Raw genomic sequence first — 19,474 nt, 5'->3', positions numbered from 1 at the left:
TTAACTGGACTTACAGTTCCACATGGCTGGGGAGGCCTCAGAATCACGGCGCGGGGTGAAACGCACTTCTTCCACCGCGGCAGCAACACAGAAATGAGCAAGAAGCAAAAGCGGAAGCCCCTGATAAACCCATCAGATCTCGTGAGACTTATTCACTATCAAGAGAATAGCACGGGAAAGACCAGCCCCCATTATTCAATTACCTCCCCCGGAGTCCCTCCCACAACACTGGGAGATTCTGGGAGATGCAATCGAAGTTGAGATTTGAATGGGGACACAGCCAAACCGTATCAACTGGTTACCTGACTAATTAATAAAGAAAATGTGTTCCTTTGAACTGATCTATACGATAACTAAATATACAACAAACGCTGATGGCAGTTGCGGCTGTCAGTTAAAAAGTGTAAAGGTTCTTGCTACACATAGTGTGTTTTCCGCAGACAATAGTCTTCACTTAGAGAATAAATGTCAAGACACATAATTTAAACAGAAAGCCATGCTTTTTTCCACCAATAATGTGATTTTTTAATAAAAGAAAGAATTATATAGAAATATATACGTTTTGAAAATTCTGTCACCTCAAAACCTAAAGTAGCCAAGGACAGAAGAGATGAGGAATGCAGTGATTTATTATACTCTGCAATGACAATGGAAAAGGGATTTTGAAATGCTTTCTTTTGTCAAGTGCAATGATTCCTATAATATATTGAGCTTCTGCTTAGGCTCTTTCAGGTAGCAAGGAACACATATACTGTAACAGAAGTTTATTATAAGCACATATGTGGAAAGGAAATAATAAGCAAATGATTATGAAACTAGACCACACCTTGATCATGATCAAAATTAACATTACCAATGCAGGACAGATGGACATTTGTGCCTCCAGTTGTGATACTTCAAAAAGGACACAACATCACTACTGTAGTATTCCAACCAGAAATGCATAACCTGGGAGAATATCAGGTAATATCAAGTTGAGGGATGGTCAGTAAAGTATCTGACTTGATTTCTTTAAAAATGGCAATGTTATGAAAGACATAACATTGAAAGGCTGAGCAACAGTTCCAGATTAAAGGAGACTGAAGAGTAGCATGACCAACTCTTCACCCGTTCACCTAGGACTGAGTAGTTTCCCAGGATGCAGGACTTTCAGTGCTAAACTGGAGAAGGTCTGGGCAAACAGGGTTATTCTGAATTGATGACTTGATCACCCTGCTGAGGAGACATAATCATTAAATGCAATATGTAAAACATGTGATCCTGGACTGGATCATGGATTGGAGTGAAAAAAAAAACCACGCTACAAGTACATTATTGGGATAATTCACAGAATTAGAATATCAACTTAATATATGGTGAAGTATACAAAAGATAAAACTTACCATTTTAACTATTTGTAGATGTACAGCTCAGTGGCATTAAATGCATTCACAATATTGTACAACCATCATCACCATCCATCTCCAGAACGTTTTCATCTTTCCATACATGAACTCTATACCTGTCAAATAATAACTCCCCATTTTCTCCTCCTCCCAGCTCCTGGTCACCACCATTCTACTTTCTGTCTCTAGAAGTTTGCCTATTCTAGGTATCTCATGTAGGTGAAATCATATAGTATTTGTCCTTTTATATCCAGTTTATTTCACTTAGCGTAATATTTTCAAGGTCTCTTTATGTTATAGCTTGTGCCAGAATTCCATTCCTTTTTAAGGCTGAATCATTTTCCATTGTATGTACGTATCATTTTTTTTTTTTTTTGAGATGAAATCTCACTCTGTCATCCAGGCTGGAGTGCAGTGGCATGATCATGGCTCACTGCAACCTCCACCTCCCAGGTTCAAGTGATTCTCCTGCCTCAGCCTCCCGAGTAGCTGGGATTACAGGTGCTCGCCATCACACCTGGCTCATTTTTGTATTTTTAGTAGAGATGGGGTTTCACCATGTTGGCCAGGCTGGTTTTGAACTCCTGACCTCAGGTGATCTGCCTGCCTCGGCCTCCCAAAGTGCTGGGATTACAGGCGTGAGCCACTGCACCTGGCCACATTTTGTTCATTCAGTCATCTGTTGATGAACATTTGGGTTGTTTCTACCTTTTGGCTGTTGTGAATAGTGCTGCTATGAACATTGGTGTAGAAATGTGGGGTTTAACTTCGAAGTATTATATCAATGTAAAATTTCCTGAATTGGAGCTGTGTACCATGACTGTGTAAGAAAATATCTAAGGAAATACACACTGAAATATTAAGAGAAAAAGTGATACATGCATCCTAGTCTCAAATGCTTCAGCAAAAAAACGAGAAAGAGAAAGGAAATGTGGCAAAATGTTAAAAATTGGTGAATCTGGGTAAAGGGTATGAGTACTTTGCAATATTCTTGCAACTTTGCAACTTTTCTGTAACTTAATTTTTGTTTAAGTACAAGAGAAAGGAAGGAAGCAAGGGAGAAATTTAATTTATGATATACGGGCCTTGTGGAGAAAGAAGAATCTATGAAAAGCTGGTCCTCACAGAGGATGCAATGTCATCAGGGGAATGATGCAATGTCATCGGGAAAGATAACGTAGTATTCATCACAGCTTACTTGGGTATCTTGTCCCTATGAACAGAAGTTGGCGACTATACCTATTTCTAGTGCTCTGCTCTTTCAGTTTCCCAACTACTCTCTGCTTCTGCCGCTACCAACCATTCTCCATCCTGTCCTCTCTTCCTCTTGTCTTCAGCTTGCTCATAGCTTCTATTTTCTTACGGCTTCTACTGCCTCTTCTCTGTGCATGTGTTGACTGCTGCTGCCATATTCCTCCAATACGGGCAGTTGTTGTGGTATACAGCGTGACAACCTTTGCATAGGAGGGCTGCAACCATGTAACATAAGTGTCTTGCTTGGCCAGTCTAGTCCAACTAAAAGACTATGGTTGGAGCACTAGGTGTGGTTTAGTGAGTTGGTGGTGAGAAAAAGCAAAACTCCAAATCTCCCCTGAGGCATTGTGACCCATGTTTGATTAACCTTGGAAATGTAAGGAAAAAAATAGAAACTGTGTATATGAAAGTTCAGTAGAATTGGAGGAGATAAGATTTCACCGTAGTTTTGGAGAACATTTTAAGGTTGAGTATTGGAAAAATTTGTCTCTCTCTCCCTCCCTCACTTCATTCCTTCCTTTTTCCCCTTATTTCCTTCCACAAAAGTTCATTATGTACAAGGCATTATCATAGAGGCCATGGGGAATCTAAATTGTGTAAGATGTGGTCCCGGCTACAAGAAGCTTATAATCTAGGGTAGTGTATTTTAAACTACAGGCTGCAACCCATTAGTGATTAGTAGATTGTGAAATCAAATCGGTGCATCTGACCAGCGTTTAAAAACACTGAAATTCAATAGAAAGCTCTTACAGTCCATCACACTTAGTCATGGTAAATATTGTTGAATGAATGTTTTTATAGGTGTGTATATGTGTACACAGGATTGTGATATAAAATGTATTTCTGCTGTGGGTTATAGAAAAAATAGTCTGAAAGCCATTGATCCAGTAGACCTTAAGCCTATAGCTTCAGTTATCATCCCAGTGCTGATTTCTATCTCCAGCCTAGAACTTCTTCCTGCTCCACACACGGCTTTTCAACTCCCAGCTGGACATCTCAAACTAAACATATCCCAAATTGCCCATATCATCTTCCTCCCTAAAATGTTTCCGTTCCCTACATTGAATGTTGGTTAACAACATCCACATCCATCTGGTCATTCAGGACAGAAGCCTGAGAGGTATCTAAAGTGTCTTCTTGTGCGCCTTCTCCACTCATTCTTCACGTTCAATTGGCCAATCTGCCTCTCCTCTCTATCCTTATTAGCACGTTTTGGTTTAGGACCTGTATAATTTATCTCCTAGTTTCCAGCCATAGCTTATTTACTGGTCTCCTTTTCTTCAGTCTTGTTTCCTAACTCCTGTCCAACAAGTCTGTGTCCTACACTTATTCTCAAGTAATCTTTTAAAAATGCTGAGGTGAGTCCGGTGCACTGGCTCACACCTATAAGCCCAGCACTTTGGGAGGTTGAGGCAGGAGGATCACTTGAGCCCAGGAGTTTGAGGCCAGCTTGGGCAACATAGTGAGACCTTGTCTCTACAAATAATATTATTTTAAAATATTAGCCAGGCACGGTGGTGGTTATGTGCCTGTGGTACCAGCTATGCATAAGGCTAAGGCAAAAGGATCGCCTAAGCCCAGGAGGGCTGTGATTGTGGCACAGTACTCCAGCCTAGGCAACAGAGTGAGACCCTGTCTCAATCTAAAAAAAAAAAAAAAAAAATGCTAACATGACATTTTTTTCTGGTTGAAAAGTCTTTGATGGTTCCCCACTGCTTTGAGAAAAAATGTCCAAACATGAGAGCCAACATCTTTCTTGATCTACTTTTGCTGCCTTCATCAGCCTCAGCGCCTCATCCTCTCTTAGCCTTACCCCTGATTCTAGTGGTACCAACTAGCTCAGGTGCTCTCATATTTCAGGGACTTTGACTCCTGCCTTGAATGTGCTTGCTTTGTTTCTTCACCTGTGTCTAAATCTTACCCCTCTTTCCCAGCACAGCTCTAACGTCACCTGGTCTTGGGACCCTTTCTGACTGCCCTCCAAGGTTCTCCTTGCATCCTAAGCACTCTGCTGTTCTAGCTAACGGCGTGGTCACTGTTGTTTGGGTTGTCTTGATTATGACCTAGTTGCTAGCAAGGACTCTGTTTTGGTCATCTTTATAAAACAAGCAACTAGCCCAGTACTTGACACACTAGGCACTGACCAAACATCTGTTGAAAAAATGAATGAAGATGAAATCTCTCAACAGTTCACTCCTTGATTATAATGATAGTATCAAAAAAATGTTAAATAATTATTGACAATACTGTTGTTTTCAAAAGTCTTTAGAACTAGAGAGTGACTGCTTGGCTAGATGTGCTTTGTCTCTTTCTGTTTCTATCAGTCCTTTTTCCACCATCCCCTTCTCTGTCTAGTTCCTATGAGACTAAGAGAACATTGCCATCTGCTTATAGGAAACATCCAGGAATTCTCCCACCAACAGATTCCTGTTAAAAAAACACACACACAACCAGAAAAGACAAGAAAAGAAGACAAGAATGCAATGTGCATTGTGTTTATTTTATCTTAAACCCACTTTGTTGTTCTTATTGTCTATCTGTATTGTGTTCTAGGCCTTAGGGAGGGATGTCAGGTCCTTTCGTTGCTTACTTTGGATGTAAACATGCCCGGAAGCAGCGGGCCTGGTCCAGAGTGACTTTGAAGGAACCTTTCAGTCCAGACCCCATAATGCAGGGTCCCAAAGTCACCATATGAATTCATTTGCCCCCACAGAACTATCTCAGTTTCCTCTTTATTCTAGGCACTGGGGATATAGTGACAAAGAAAATGTGGCCCCTGTCTGGAGAAGAAAGGGATCATTTGTTTTTTTCCTTTGTATATTCTTCGTTGTCCTGGACTTTTGTTTTCTCAGTGTTTTTTTCTTGACATAAGTGAGAGGTAGCCATTTCTAAGTAATACAGCATTTTTTTTTCTTTTTTTTTTTTTTACAAAGGGTTCCACCTCTATGTGACCAGGCAGAGCTAGTGTGTGTGTGTGTGTGTGTGTGTGTGAGAGAGAGAGAGAGAGAGAGAGAGAGAGAGAGAGAGACCCAGTCTCACTCTGTCACCCAGGCTGAAGTGCAGTGGCGTAATCTTGGTTCACTGCAACCTCCATCTCCCGGGCTCAAGCGATTCTTGTGCCTCAGCCTCCCTAGTAGCTGGGACTACAGGCATGCGCCACCATGCCTGGCTAATTTTTTGAATTTTTAGTAGAGACGGGTTTTCACTATGTTGGCCAGGCTGGTCTCGAACTCCTGACTTCAAGTGATCTGCCTGGCTTAGCCTCCCAAAGTGTTGGGATTACAGGCATGAGCCACTGCGCCCTCCCGACAGAGCTATTCTTATTGCAAAAGTTTGGAGTCCAGAAATGAGAGCCCCAAGGCTCACTATACTACTTATCCAAAATAAACAGATGTGGAGGGAAAATGTTCTCTGGAGTTTTTTCATATGTAACATGGGTGTGATGTTATCTCCTTCACATATGAAGACTCACTGAGCACCCAGCAGAGAGGTGGGTACCCAGGGATGTAACATCCGCTAGATGTAAGCCTTCTTCCTAGTGCATCAGAAAATAGGAGGGACTGAGGCCAGCGTAGAGGAAGGTAGCACATCCCAGTGTTCCCATCACCCATGGTGATGCTGTGGTGTATGACACAGTAGGAGGCACAATGGAGGCATTTTCTTTTTTCAAATGCAATAACTGGCCTAGTTACAAGCTTGGGAATAAAGTCAATGCTGAAGCACTCTTTAAAATGTTGCTTTGGTGATACATAATGAGATGCCTTTCTCTTCTTTGAGGAGAGGTGGAAGCCAGGGTTTCACCATCCAATTAGTCACTTGATCTTAATAGAAAAAAAAATGAGTGGGTCCTTTGGGATTTGCTGTGCTTATCTAGGTCATTTCCAGCTTCTAGTCACAGTAAATCAATTCTACACAGCTGGAACATTAGCAACATCTGGATTTCTCAAAAGGTCATGTGTGTGCATCATTAGAGCAAGACTACAAAGTATCACTTTGAATCATAATGAATATTCCACTTCCAAAAGCAAGGATGATTTTAAGGCAGCTGCAGTAGAACTAAGGAGGCGATTTACTTGAAATTCAATTGTGATCACTTTTTGGTGATTAAAAACCTAACATTTTCCCAACAATATCTCCAATGTGCTTTCAGAAAGCCCCCCAGTGCCATGCCTTCATACAAGAACCAATACTTAACTGGATTCTATAGCAGCAAACAATTATTTCTAACCAGTGCATATGTGAGGTCCTCCTGACTGGGCCCATTCTCAGATTCAGCTGTGAACTCTAAGCTTATGAGACATATTCCAAGAGCAAAGGGGCTTCTCCTTGGGATTTCTACTTACACTGTGGGGAAATCTAATTGTAGCACCCTTTATCTGTTCCCAAGATACTTTCCCTGAGTATTGTGCCAGCAGGAGAACACTCCTTTATTCCCAGCTTCAGTCACGACATGACACCACACTCATCCTTGACACCTTGACACCCCACTGGAAAATGTCACGTCCCCATCAAATAACTCCTCTATGTGACACATTCAACATTTGCTCGGATCTGACCCTTTTTAACCTACTCAACCTCAGTTCCTTTTTGCATCTGTCATTCCTCTGCCTCTATTAGATCAGTTTATTTTTATTGCCACACGAATCTTGGGGTTTCCCCCACCTACCTTATGCTAGGCCCTTTCTTCCTTTTTTTTGCCTGCGCAAATATTTCCAGCCCTTCCAAAGCCCCAAATAGAATCTTTGTTTTGTTTTTGCTTTTTGTTGTTGTTGTTTTGTTTTGTTTTTAGTGTACCAATACTCATTATTCTTCTGATTCCCAAAACCCCTTTGTTATTAATAGTTGATACCCATTCCTCATTTGTTCTTTCATTCTTGCAACAAATATTTGCTAAGAACCCACTATTAGTGATGTAGTTTGGATATTTGTCCCTGACTCACTCTCATGTTGGATTGTAATCCCCAGTGCTGGAGGTGGGACCTGGTGGGAGGTGTTTGGGTCATGTGGGCAGATCCCTTATGGACTGGTGCTGTCTTCATGATAGTGAGTGAGTTCTTATGAGATCTGGTAATTTAAAAGTGTGTGGCAACTGCCCTACTCTCTCTCTTGCACCTGGTCCCACCATGTGAGACACCTGCTTCCCCTTCACCTTCTGCCACGATTGTGAGCTTCCTGAGGCCTCCCTGGAAGTCAAGCAGATGCCAGCACCATACTTCCTGTAAAGGCTGCAGAACCATAAGCCAATTAAACCTTTTTTCTTCTAAATTACCTAGTCTCATGTATTTCTTTATAGCAACACAAAAACAACCTAATACAGTTAGTGACCATTCTAGAACTCAGGATGCTATGGTGAGTAAGACAGTCTTTGCCCTCTTAGAGATTTTATTCTAGTATGACAGACAGATAATCAGGCAGTAAATAAATAAGTAGTATAACAGACTGAGACAAATGTTGTGAGAAAAAATTAAAAGGCAGGGTAAGGGATAGTGTGTGACCACAGGAATAAGACCATTTTCCATATGGTGATAGGGAAAGGCCTCTTTGAGGAGGAGACACTTGTGTTTGAGGAGAGACTTAAATTGTGAGAAGAAATCAACCATAAGCTGGCCGAGCGCGGCAGCTCACACCTGTAATCCCCGCACTTCGGGAGGCCAAGGTGGGCAGATAACCTGAGGTCAGGAGTTCAAGACCAGCCTGGCCAACATGGTAAAACCCCATCTCTCCTAAAAATACAAAAATTAACTGGGCATGGTGGCAGGCGCCTGTAATCCCAGCTACTCGGGAGTCTGAGGCAGGAGAATGGCTTGAACCCGGGAGGCGGAGGTTGCAGTAAGCTGAGATTGTGCCATTGCAGTCCAGCCTGGGCAACAGAGCAAGACTCTGTCTCAAAAAGAAAAAAAAAAAAAAAGAAAAGACAAGAAATCAACCATAAGCTAACCCAAGAGAAGAAAGGGAAAGGGAACAGGAAGTGAAGTCCCTGAGGCAGGAGTGTTCTAGAAAGATGAGGGGTGTTCTAGGAGAACAACAAGAAGGCTAACATGGGCAGAGTGTAGTACGAGATGAAGATGCACGGGAGGCAGAAGTGAGAACCTGCAGGGCTTTGAGGGAGAGAAGAATCAAGTGCAACTCCTTAGGCTGGGTGCCGTGGCTCATGCCTGTAATCCCAGAACTTTGGGAGACCAAGACAGGTGGATCACTTGAGGCCAGGAGTTCAAGACCAGCCTGGCCATCATGGCAAAACCCTGTCTCTGCTAAAAATACAAAAATTAGCTGGGCAAGGTGGCACATGCCTGTAATCCAGCTACTTGGGAGACGGAGGCAGGCGAATTGCTTGAACTCAGGAGGCAGAGGTTGCAGTGAGCCAAGGTTGTGCCACTACACTCCTGCCTGGGCAACAAAATGAGACACTGTCTCAAAAACAAAACAAAGAGCAACTTCTTAATGTTAAGTCTAAGTGCCTGGATAGATGATGTTACCAATCCTGGTAGGGAAAGCTTGGGGAAGGAAGTGAATGCAAATTTGCATGGGGTTATTGAATCTGGAAACAAGAATTCCTTTTTGGACATGTGAAGTTTGAGAGCCCTTGAGACATCCAAGTGTAGCTGTTGGGTAGACAGTGGGATATGTAAGACTCTGAAGCCCAAGGAGCCATCAGGCTAGAGATACAAGCTGGGCATTCACTTAAGCTTAGGGATGGGAATGTAAATTGAGAAGAGGCCAGAACCCCAGAGTCCACCAACATTTAAAGGTTAGGAAGGAGGAGCTAGAAGGAAACTCCAAACATGTGGCCCTCGAGGTATCCCACATATTCAGACACATCCATGGTGGTGTGTGGCGTGCTAATAGTTTCACGTGCGCTGGACTTACCATGAAAATGAAGGCTGCAAACTTCCTGAGACCGCTCATATTTCTCCATGAGAGCAGGGCTAAAGGTCCAAAGTGTTTTATTGGTGTATAGTCTTGGCACAGTCCCTGTTGACCATGTATTTCTTAGAGCAAGGAGTGTACACTGCCAGGCTATTGAGGGAAATGTGGCTACTTCCTTTCTCAAGAACTGTATCTTTGAGTTAGTTAAGAATTCTCAGACTTACTTTACTGGCAGTGAACTGGTGCACAGAGAGATTAACTGATTTATGCCCGGCCCAAACTGAGTCAACAGCCATCCCGAGGCCACACTGCAGTGTTGATTAAATTATGGACTGAGGATTGCCAGCATCTCAGCCACCTGGAGTGCTGCTTTAAAAAAAAAAAAAAAAAAAGGCCAGGAGCGGTGGCTCACGCCTGTAATCTCAGCAATTTGGGAGGGCCGAGGCGGGCAGATCACGAAGTCAGGAGATTGAGACCATCCTGGCTAACATGGTGAAACCCTGTCTCTACTAAAAATACAAAAAAATTAGCTGGGCATGGTGGTGGGCGCCTGTAGTCCCAGCTACTCAGGAGGCTGAGGCAGGAGAATGGCATGAACCCAGGAGGTGGAGGTTGCAGTGAGCCGAGATTGCGCCACTGCACTCCAGGCTGGGAAACAGAGCGAGACTCCATCTAAAAAAAAAAAAAAAAAGCTAACATATATGGGTTATCTATTAAGTGCTTTACAAATGGCAACTCTTAATCCTCCAAACAACTCCATGCAAGAGGCGTATTATCACCAATTTACAGAGGAGGAAACAGACATGAGAGAGTTCCATAGGTAGCAAAGGGGCAGAATAGTCTAGTTCCACGCTCCCAACCACAATGCCATACAGCTTGCTGAAACAGAATCTCTGGAAACGGGACACAGGAGTGGTCTGTATTTAGAAACATTTCTGGGGGCATTTTTGCGTACTGTATATGAAATCTTGAGAACCGAAGTTTCACTGGATCTCCAGTTTGTTCTTTGAAGCTCAGGAAAACCTTAACATTTGCTCTACTATTTTTTTTTAACATCTCTAAGTATCCATGTTTAAGTAAATGTATTAGTTTCAGACTATTCTTGGTAGTATTTTGTTAAACATAGGTACAACTTACTGCACAGTTTGTCATTTCAAGAGGTAAAGCATATGACTGCACATGAAACCGGCTGGCATTGTCTAATATGTTGACAATAATTACCTAACAATTATTGACATTGTTGCATCCTACTGTCAACAGGAATAACGTGTCTCTTTTTCCCTGTGTTTATGACTGGACACATTTGCCTACTGAGATCCATAAACAGTAGTGAAATAAATCAATCCTATGGCCAGTGCAGTAGCATGCATGACTCCATGGTGGCAGTTTGCCTTGCTGGCTGAGAGGAGGTGGTACTCTGACACGTCTCGGCTCTGCACTCCTCAGCCTAGTAAAGATACGGCCTTTTGATGCATGGGATGTCCCAGAGAGCTCAGACATTATTGTCTGCCGACCTTTGTGGATGGTCTCAAGAACTTATGGGGTGAAAGGGAAATGAAGTCATATAAGTATTTTAAAAAAAGAAAGAAAATAAATAAGTCCAGTTCTCATTTGAAAAATAGACACATGTTGAATATCCAAGGCCTTTAGATCACAGGAGATAACATTAAACAAACTCCTTTCTGTTAACAAGAAATTGTGTTTTACTGTCACAGATCTCCACCCAGATTGGCCCTTGAATTTGCATTATTCACACAGTGAGACTGGTTTCACCTGTTTGCAATTGTTTAACTATTAGTCATCAGTTCAGAGGTTGCTTAAGCTGATTTCGCCAGCAATTTATCTTATATACATTTTATTTATTTATATATTTATATATTTTTGAGACAAGAGTCTCAATCTGTCGCCCAGGCTGGAGTGGAGTGGCACCATCTTGGGTCACTGTAACCTCCAGCTCCCAGGTTCAAGCAATTCTCCTGCCTCAGCCTCCCAAGTAGCTGGGATTACAGGTGTGCACCACCATGCCAGGCTAATTTTTTTTTTTTTTTTGTACTTTTGTAGTAGAGACGGGGTTTCACCACATCAGCTAGTCTGGTCTCTAACTCCTGACCTCAGGTGATCTGCCTGCCTCGGCCTCCAAAAGTGCTGGGATAACAGGCATGAGCCACTGCACCTGGTCCTTATACACATTTAAAAATTACACATTAGAAATCAACAAAGGTGACACACCTGTTATATATTGTCAAAGGAGAAAAAAGATCTAAAAACAATTTGGAAGAGAAGTGAGGCCATTACACCAGGGAGAACTAACATCTTAGTCTTTTTTATGAAAAGAAAGAAAAATAAATATATGGGGTGGAGGATTTGTTATCAGGTTTAGAAACAAGAAAGAAAGAAAGAAAGAAAGAAAGAAAGAAAGAAAGAAAGAAAGAAAGAAAGAAAGAAAGAAAGAAAGAAAGAAAGAAAGAAAGAAAGAAAGAAAGAAAGAAAGAAAGAAAGAAAGAAAGAAAGAAAGAGAGACACCCAATTAAGTTTGAATTTCAGATAAACAAGGAATAATTTCTTAGTATAAGTATGTCCCTTAGTATAAGTATATCCCTGAGATATACTTATGGTGAAAAATTATTTACTATTTATCTGAAATTCAAATTTAAGTGAGTGTCCTGTATTCTCTCTGGCAACCCTACTTAAGTAGTGCCTTTTTAATCTAAGTTTGAAAACAATCCTTTTAGAAAACAGATGTCTTCAGGAAACTGGGTCATGGATTCAACAGCATAAATACTTGCCAATTACGTTGCACAGTGTCATGGGATTATATATTTATTAAATATAAATAAACTAGCAATAATAGTGACTGAAACTTACTTTGATTTGAAAACCCATCCATTTTATTTATCTTTTTTTTTTTTTTTTTTTTTTTTGAGACAAAGTTTTGCTCTGTTTCCCAGGCTGGGGTGCAGTGAAGCGGTCTCAGTTCACTGCAACTTCTACTTCCCTGACTCGTGCAATTCTCCTGCCTCAGCTTCCTGAGTAGCTGGGATTACAGGTGCCACCACCACACCTGCCTAATTTTTGTATTTTTAGTAGAGAGGGGGTTTCACCATGTCGGCCAGGCTGGTCTTGAACTCCTGACCTCAGGTGATCCAACACCTGAGATAAACTGACTGGGCTTCTGCTCCCTGCAACAAAAGGAGCCTGATTACTACAGCTCTGTACCTTCAGGTAAATAAAACAACTCAGATTCTCAAGTTGGAATCTTTACCATCCTGATTTGAGAAGCAATAAAGAATCAAATCACCAGACAATATGTACTCACAGTTATCAAATACTGCCTTTACAGAGCTATTAGTTGCCTTAGGGAAACAAGGCAAAAAGTCATTAAGTGGGTGAAATGTTTGCATTTCTGTTCACATCTGCTGCAAAGAGCTGACACTAGCTTAAAACCTATAGACTGGAAGCAAACTGCTTTCCAGTTTGAGTATTATCCGTTATTCAGCTATTAGCAACATTGTTTTTTCTTTTTTTTTTTACTTTACAAGAAATTTAAATAAAACTTTCTTTACCCTGAGTGGATTTCACGTTTGGGTCAACACTGGCCTTTTATTACCTACATAGTCCTCAAAGAGCAGCAATTAATTTCAAGTGTCTGAGGAGGAAATGAGTTCTCACAATTATATTTTGAAAGTGTTTTTGAAATTATCCATGGTATATTAAGGGAGATTTATCTGCTGACGAATGGAAATTTAAACCTAGCATTCAAGAGAGAGGTTAGGACTATAGGTATAGAGACTGGGAAGTCATTGGCATATAGGTGATAATTAAAGCTGGAGGTAATTAAAACAAGTGGGAAGGGGGATTGTGTACAGTGAAAAGACAAGAAGACAAAGGTTACTATCTAGGGACTTTTCCCCAAATCCACCATCATCAGATTCACTTGTGGAACCTGTTGTTCTCAGGTCCTACCTTGGACCTATTGAGCCTAGAAGGTTGAGGCAAGGGAGACCCCAGGAGTCTGCATTTTGAAAAAGCATCTTAGGTGATCCTTATGCAACCCCACAGAGCCAAGGGTATATTTGCCTCAGTCAAAAAAAAGGATATCAAAAAAAGAAACGTATGAGTTGCCTCCTGGATGGTGGCTGCTGTTGGTTAAAGCTACATTTGCACATCTATCAGTGGTTCCTGGCACACAGGACTCAAGAACTGCAATATTCTTGAGGCCACTGGGACCTCCAAACATCAGAAATTAGTTAAAAATACTTAAATGGAATTGGTCACAGCCTTGGTTCCTTGTCCCTGCACTGAACTCTCCCATCACCCTACTATGAACCACCTAGAGTATACAAGGATCATTTGTGAATTGCCATAGTGGATTCTTCTGGGGATTTCTTGGTAGGGTTTTTTCCTTGACTTAGTCACAGCAGTGGGTTGAAGGTAGAGGATCCGAGGTGGTGGCCAACTCAGAGGCTATGTAAAGTACAAGAACATGACTCAACAATGAGTGATACATTGTCACTAAGTGCCCTGTGCCCAGCTTGGCCTTTGTACCAAGGCCTCCTCTGTGCCCTCTGCCAGTAGGTTGAGGAAGCCATAATCATACAGGCCAGAACTCAAGCACTATGAGAGATTTGGGAGTACTGGCAGGCCATAGACCTCTGAACCCAAAGTTACCTTTCTAGAGGTTTGTGAGGGGGATTGCACTGGCCATTGGCCACTGGGGCTGCCTGAAAGTTCCAGAATGTGGCCCCAGATGCACTCCAGGGGGTTGGGAAGGTATGCCTGGAGGGTTTATTTGAAGAGGGCAAGCTGTGTGCCACCAGAAAGAATAACTTACGCCTAACAGCTGCAACTGGCCTGGCACAGACCAGGAGGCAATGAGTCAGGTCAAACCAGTTCTAATAGTGCTTGCTTCCAGTGGTGCTTGGCAGTCAATCCTATAAGATGCTTTGATCTTTTTAACTGGTGACTATTTCGTAAAGAACTATTTTTATAATATATGGTATTTTTGCTTAAGTAATTTCATCTTCAGCTCACGATGAATTTGAAGAAGTGACTTTCCACAGAACTGGATGTTGCTCAGGAGTGACAGGTTGCTAACATGTAGGAGTGGGGTGGAGTTTCTTGGCGTGGAGCATGTTTCTGTAGGGGATTGATTATGGGTAGCTGTGAAGATCCTAGAATTGCTATAAATGTATATGGGGTTATTTTGAAATAAAAATGCTTATAACTTGTTGTCAGCATTGAACAATTGGGGCTGTTAAGTGCAAGTTTACATCATTGGGATAAAATGTATATGTTCTCTCCCTTTACCCTCCCAAGGGAGCAGATGTAAATCTTACCTGAAGAGTAACTTGCACTTTCCTTCTGGAGGGCGGGGTAAGCAAGCCTTGGGCAGCTTTACTGTGAGTCTTGGTAATAGCTATTTCATATATTGTGAGGGGCAGCTGCTTCAAACGGTTTTGCCTTCAGAGAAAAGCACCGGAGAGAGACAATAAAGCATGAAGTGGGTGTGTGTGCAAGCACGCTTACGAATGTGGCACGCATAAATGTTTATGCTTATTTCTCCTTGTTATACACACTCATTGTAAATATTTCCAAGATCATAGAAATATAAACCCATCTTTTACAGACAAGCAGGATTAACAGCTTAAATATTCTTGAAATTTTAGATACACAATCACATGGATGATCAAGAAACTGCTCTCCATAAAAGGTTAGGGATCATACAAATCCCTGGGAAAACACATTTCCTGTGGGAGGGATGAGATAAATGCTTGTAATAAGATGTATTAACCATCCTCAGAGACAGATCCAAACAGGCAAAAATCAACAGCAAACTGGGATGCGACTGCTGGGGTAGCTAGACGTCACCCTTGTATGCACACCAGAAGCCAAGAGATTTACCGAGCTCCCAGATGCAGGCACATCCTTCCTTTCTTTAAATCCGATTTTCTTGCCATCTGTTCCTTTACTCCAGCCTTGGCTGTAAACAAAGTTTATGCACAGCGATGCGTTGTGTTGCCAGGCAGCTCTCCTCACTCCTCTGCAGCAAAGTCAGTTCTGGAGTGAAATCTGTGGGCTTCATTATCCATTTTCTCTAATAATATAAATTGTGAGAGAATAGAAATTGGTCTTATAAATTGGATTTTCAACTTCATTTGGGGAACATGGTATGACACACACTGTCTGGTTTTGAAAATTCTGTAAGGAAACATCTAAATGAGTTGGGAGGATTTAAGTCGTAGAAAAGGATTTCCCTGGCCCTCAAGAACGGTAAGGACATTGTGAAGGGGGCAGTCTCAAGGGCCACAGTAAATCGGTCAAGGAGAAACTGACGCAGCAGCTGCAGTGCGAAGGAACTTGCTGCCTCCAAGGTTGCAATTTGACATGGGGCGGGGTACGTGGCGGGGTGGAGGCAGGAGGAGTGCAAGATGACTTAGAGATGTGTGTCTAGGAAGTGAGCTGGTGGCCCTGAGAATGTACTAGCAGCTGTGAGGAGGGATTAGCTGACCTTTGGCCTCAAGCTATATAATATTTATCATGCACTCTTCCTGGCAGAAGCTTGGAGCGGGACACATCTTTGAATGGATTCGGTTAATCCTTTTACTGTCCTATGAGTAATTAGAGAAGTAGAGAGAAGCAAACAGAAAAAAAAATTCCACATTTAAAGGGGTCACTGCCATGGCAAAGCAGAAAATAACATTCACTCTGCTAAGCAACAACAGGAAAAGTCAACCTTGTGATCCTTGCCCACCGATTCTCAGAGTCCAGGCAGTGGCAGAAGCGGGCAGAATTCCCTCAGAGTGTGCATTCTGATCACCGCGGGTAACTGTTCATTCAGTCCCCACCATAGTGGGGGAAAGGGACTTGCCTGTTAGCTTTTGCCATTGCAGCTGGGACTGATGACATATAGGGATGATTAAGCAAAGAGGTGAATACATTGAGCATAATGAGAGTCACATTTCTTGCTGTCAGAAGGGAATTATAAATACTGAAAGAGGAATGGCTTGAACAAGCCCTGTGCTATTAGATTGGAAGAAGAGGAATCAATGTGAACTCATAGCTTTATGTAGACATTGACTAGATGTTGATGTAGGCACCAATGTGTGCAGATGTTTATGTGTGTGTGCATATTCCCTGATCTGTGATTTTGCTTTCCTCAATTTCAGTTACCTGAGGTCAGCCTTGGTCCAAAAACATTACATGGACAATTCTGGAAATAAACAATTCATGAGTTTTAAATTGTGTGCCATCCTGCTCTGTCCTGCCTAGGATTTGAATCCTCCCTTTGTTCAACATACCCACGCTGTCTACGCTCCTGCCATTATTCACTTAGTAGCTGTGTTGGTTTTCAGACCAACTGTCAGGTCTCACAGTGCTTGTGTTGAAGTAACCCTCATTTTACTTAATAATAACCCCAAAGCACAAGAGTAGCAATGCTGGCAGTTGGGATACGCCAAAGAGAAGCTATAAAGTGCTTTTAAGTAAAAAGGTGAAAGTTCTCCTTAATAAGGAAAGAGAAAATTATATGCCGAGATTGCTGAGATCCACAGTAAGAACGAATCTTCCATCTGTGAAATTGTGAAAAAGGAAAAAGAAACTGCTAGTTTTGCTATCACACCTCAAACTGCAAAAGTTACAGCCACGTTGTTTAGTTATGATGGAGAAGGCATTACATTTGTGGATGGAGGACGCGGGCAGAAGTGCGTTCTAACAGCAATCGGGTTGGGTACTATTCACAGTTTCAGGCAACTACTGGGGGTTTGGAACCCATTTCCCACAGATAAGGAGGGACTACTGTATACACACAGAGATACATATACACATACATGTATATACTTATAAAATATGTAAATAGATATATACATATATATTTCCTAGTTCTGTGTGCTGTGAGGGCTGGAGGGAAAAACACCTGGTAGCGATGAGCACCCCTAGCTTGCAGGGCTTGGCTTCTAAATATTATTCTCCATTTAAAGGAACCAGGGTTCCTTAGAGAAATGGTTGACTCTAGGGCTGACGTACATAAAATGAAAGATGAGACAGGGACATCTTGTACTACAAAGTAAGGAAATGTCCAAAGCATGGTAGGGACATATCAAAAGGTCACAAGATCTGCCTTAAAAGAGTTCCCAATGGGCCGGGCTCGGTGCCTCACGCCTGTAATCCCAGCACTTTGGGAGGCCGAGGTAGGTGGATCACGAGGTCAGGAGTTTGAGAACAATCTGGCCAATATGGTGAAACCCCATCTCTACTAAAAAATACAAAAATTAACTGGGCGTGGTGGTGCACACCTGTAGTCCCAGCTTCTTGGGAGGCTGAGGCAGGAGAATCGCTTGAACCTGGGAGGCGGAGGTTGCAGTGAGCTGAGATCGCGCCACTGCACTCCAGCCTGGGTGACAGAGTAAGACTCTGTCTCAAAAAAAAAAAAAAAAAAAGAGCTCCCGATGGTCAGGTCTGGGCAATTTGAGTATCTGAACAAATGATAGTTACCTATTTTTAACTCTTTGAATAAAATAGGAATCTGTGAATCTACATTGATTAAAAAAATGCATAAATGGAGAAGAAAGGAAAGCTCTATCTGATAATAGAAGCCTTAAGGTGTCTCCTCATGAAATACTTAGGGATGACTCAGTGGAGATACCCATGAGACACTATCTTTACCAAAACCAGTGATAGGACAATTTGGCATAATATGCCTCCTGATAGATGCACTGAGAAGGGCAAGGCATTGCTTCTGAGGTGCTCTTGCTACAAACGCATAAATCACGAGGAAACGTCAGACACACCCACCTTGCGGGGCATTCTACAAAGTACGTACTTCAAAAAAATGTCAAGGTTGTGAAAGATAAAGAAAAACTGAGCAATTGTTCCAAAGTGAAGGAGATTAAAGAGAAATTATAACTATAAAAAGCCTGAACCTGTACAAGATATTATTGCAACAACAGGGGAAATTTGAATGGGGTCTGTGAATTATGTGGTAAAGCTGGATCAATGTTAATGTTCTGGTTTGTTCATTGTCAATGTTAATTGATGGTCTGAATGTGTGAGAAAATGTCCTTGTTTACAGGAAATACACACTGAAGGATTAAAGGGTAAGTAAGGGGGCGTCATGTCTGTGACTTTTTCTGTCAAGTGGTCCAGGAAAAAACAAAAACAACTTTAATGCTTGTGTGTGTTTATTAGAAAGAATAAGGCAGATGTGATTAAATGGTCACAATTGGTAATCTGGGTGAGCACTAGTGCTTGGAGTACTTGGAGCTCCAAGTACTATTTTTACAATTTTTCTATGACTTTTAAATTTTGAAAAAAAAAAAAAAAAAAAGGCTGAGTGTGGTAGCTCACGCCTGTAATCCCAGCACTTTGGGAGGCCAGGGCGGGTGAATCACCTGAGGTCAGGAGTTCGAGACCACCCTGGCCAATAGGCTGGTTAGTGAAACCCCGTCTCTACTAAAAATATCAAAATTAGCTAGGCTTGGTGGTGGGCACCTGTAACCCCAACTACTCAGGAGGCTGAGGCAGGAGAATTGCTTGAATCTGGGAGGTGGAGTTTGCAGTAAGCTGAGACAGTGCCATTGCAACTCCAGCCTGGGTGACAAGAGTGAAACTCCGTCTCAATAAATAAATAAATGCATAAATAATAAATAAATAAAAACAGAAAAAACTATCTACTATGAATCTCTATGTACACGGACCACGGTGAATCAAACTGAGCAGTTCAATTCAAATCAAGCCCAGTGATTACAAAGTAACAGTTAAGTTTAAGGTACTATGCTGCTTTACAAGACTCAATCCCTGCCCTCAGGTTACTCACAGAGGGTAACGAGAGCACAGTGAAACAGTGTAGGGTGGGAAATGGGATGGGAGTGCTAGACAAATAACACCAATAGTAAAACTGCTGCAGACATTCAAAGGAGCCAGAAACCTTCCTAGAGGAGGTGGTGCTTGCAGAGGTCCTGGATGGGATTTGG

The 19,474-nt window shown here is 42.0% G+C and overlaps 1 long non-coding RNA gene across 1 annotated transcript in view; it reads right to left on the bottom strand.

Annotated features, from left to right (window-relative positions):
* Positions 1-14,652: 14,652 nt before the first annotated feature.
* LOC139357760 (uncharacterized) overlaps positions 14,653-19,474 on the bottom strand; it is a 110,211-nt gene continuing 105,389 nt past the window's right edge. Inside the window, exons 2-3 of the long non-coding RNA XR_011611419.1 lie at positions 15,408-15,600; positions 14,653-14,966 (exon numbers count right to left, since the gene is read on the bottom strand). This is a non-coding gene — a long non-coding RNA (uncharacterized lncRNA). The remainder of the gene's footprint in view (positions 14,967-15,407; positions 15,601-19,474) is intronic.

Source organism: Macaca nemestrina, chromosome 1 (assembly GCF_043159975.1).
Source record: "Macaca nemestrina isolate mMacNem1 chromosome 1, mMacNem.hap1, whole genome shotgun sequence".
Classification (NCBI taxonomy): Eukaryota; Metazoa; Chordata; class Mammalia; order Primates; family Cercopithecidae; genus Macaca; species Macaca nemestrina.
This window is presented reverse-complemented; position numbering and strand designations above follow the sequence as displayed.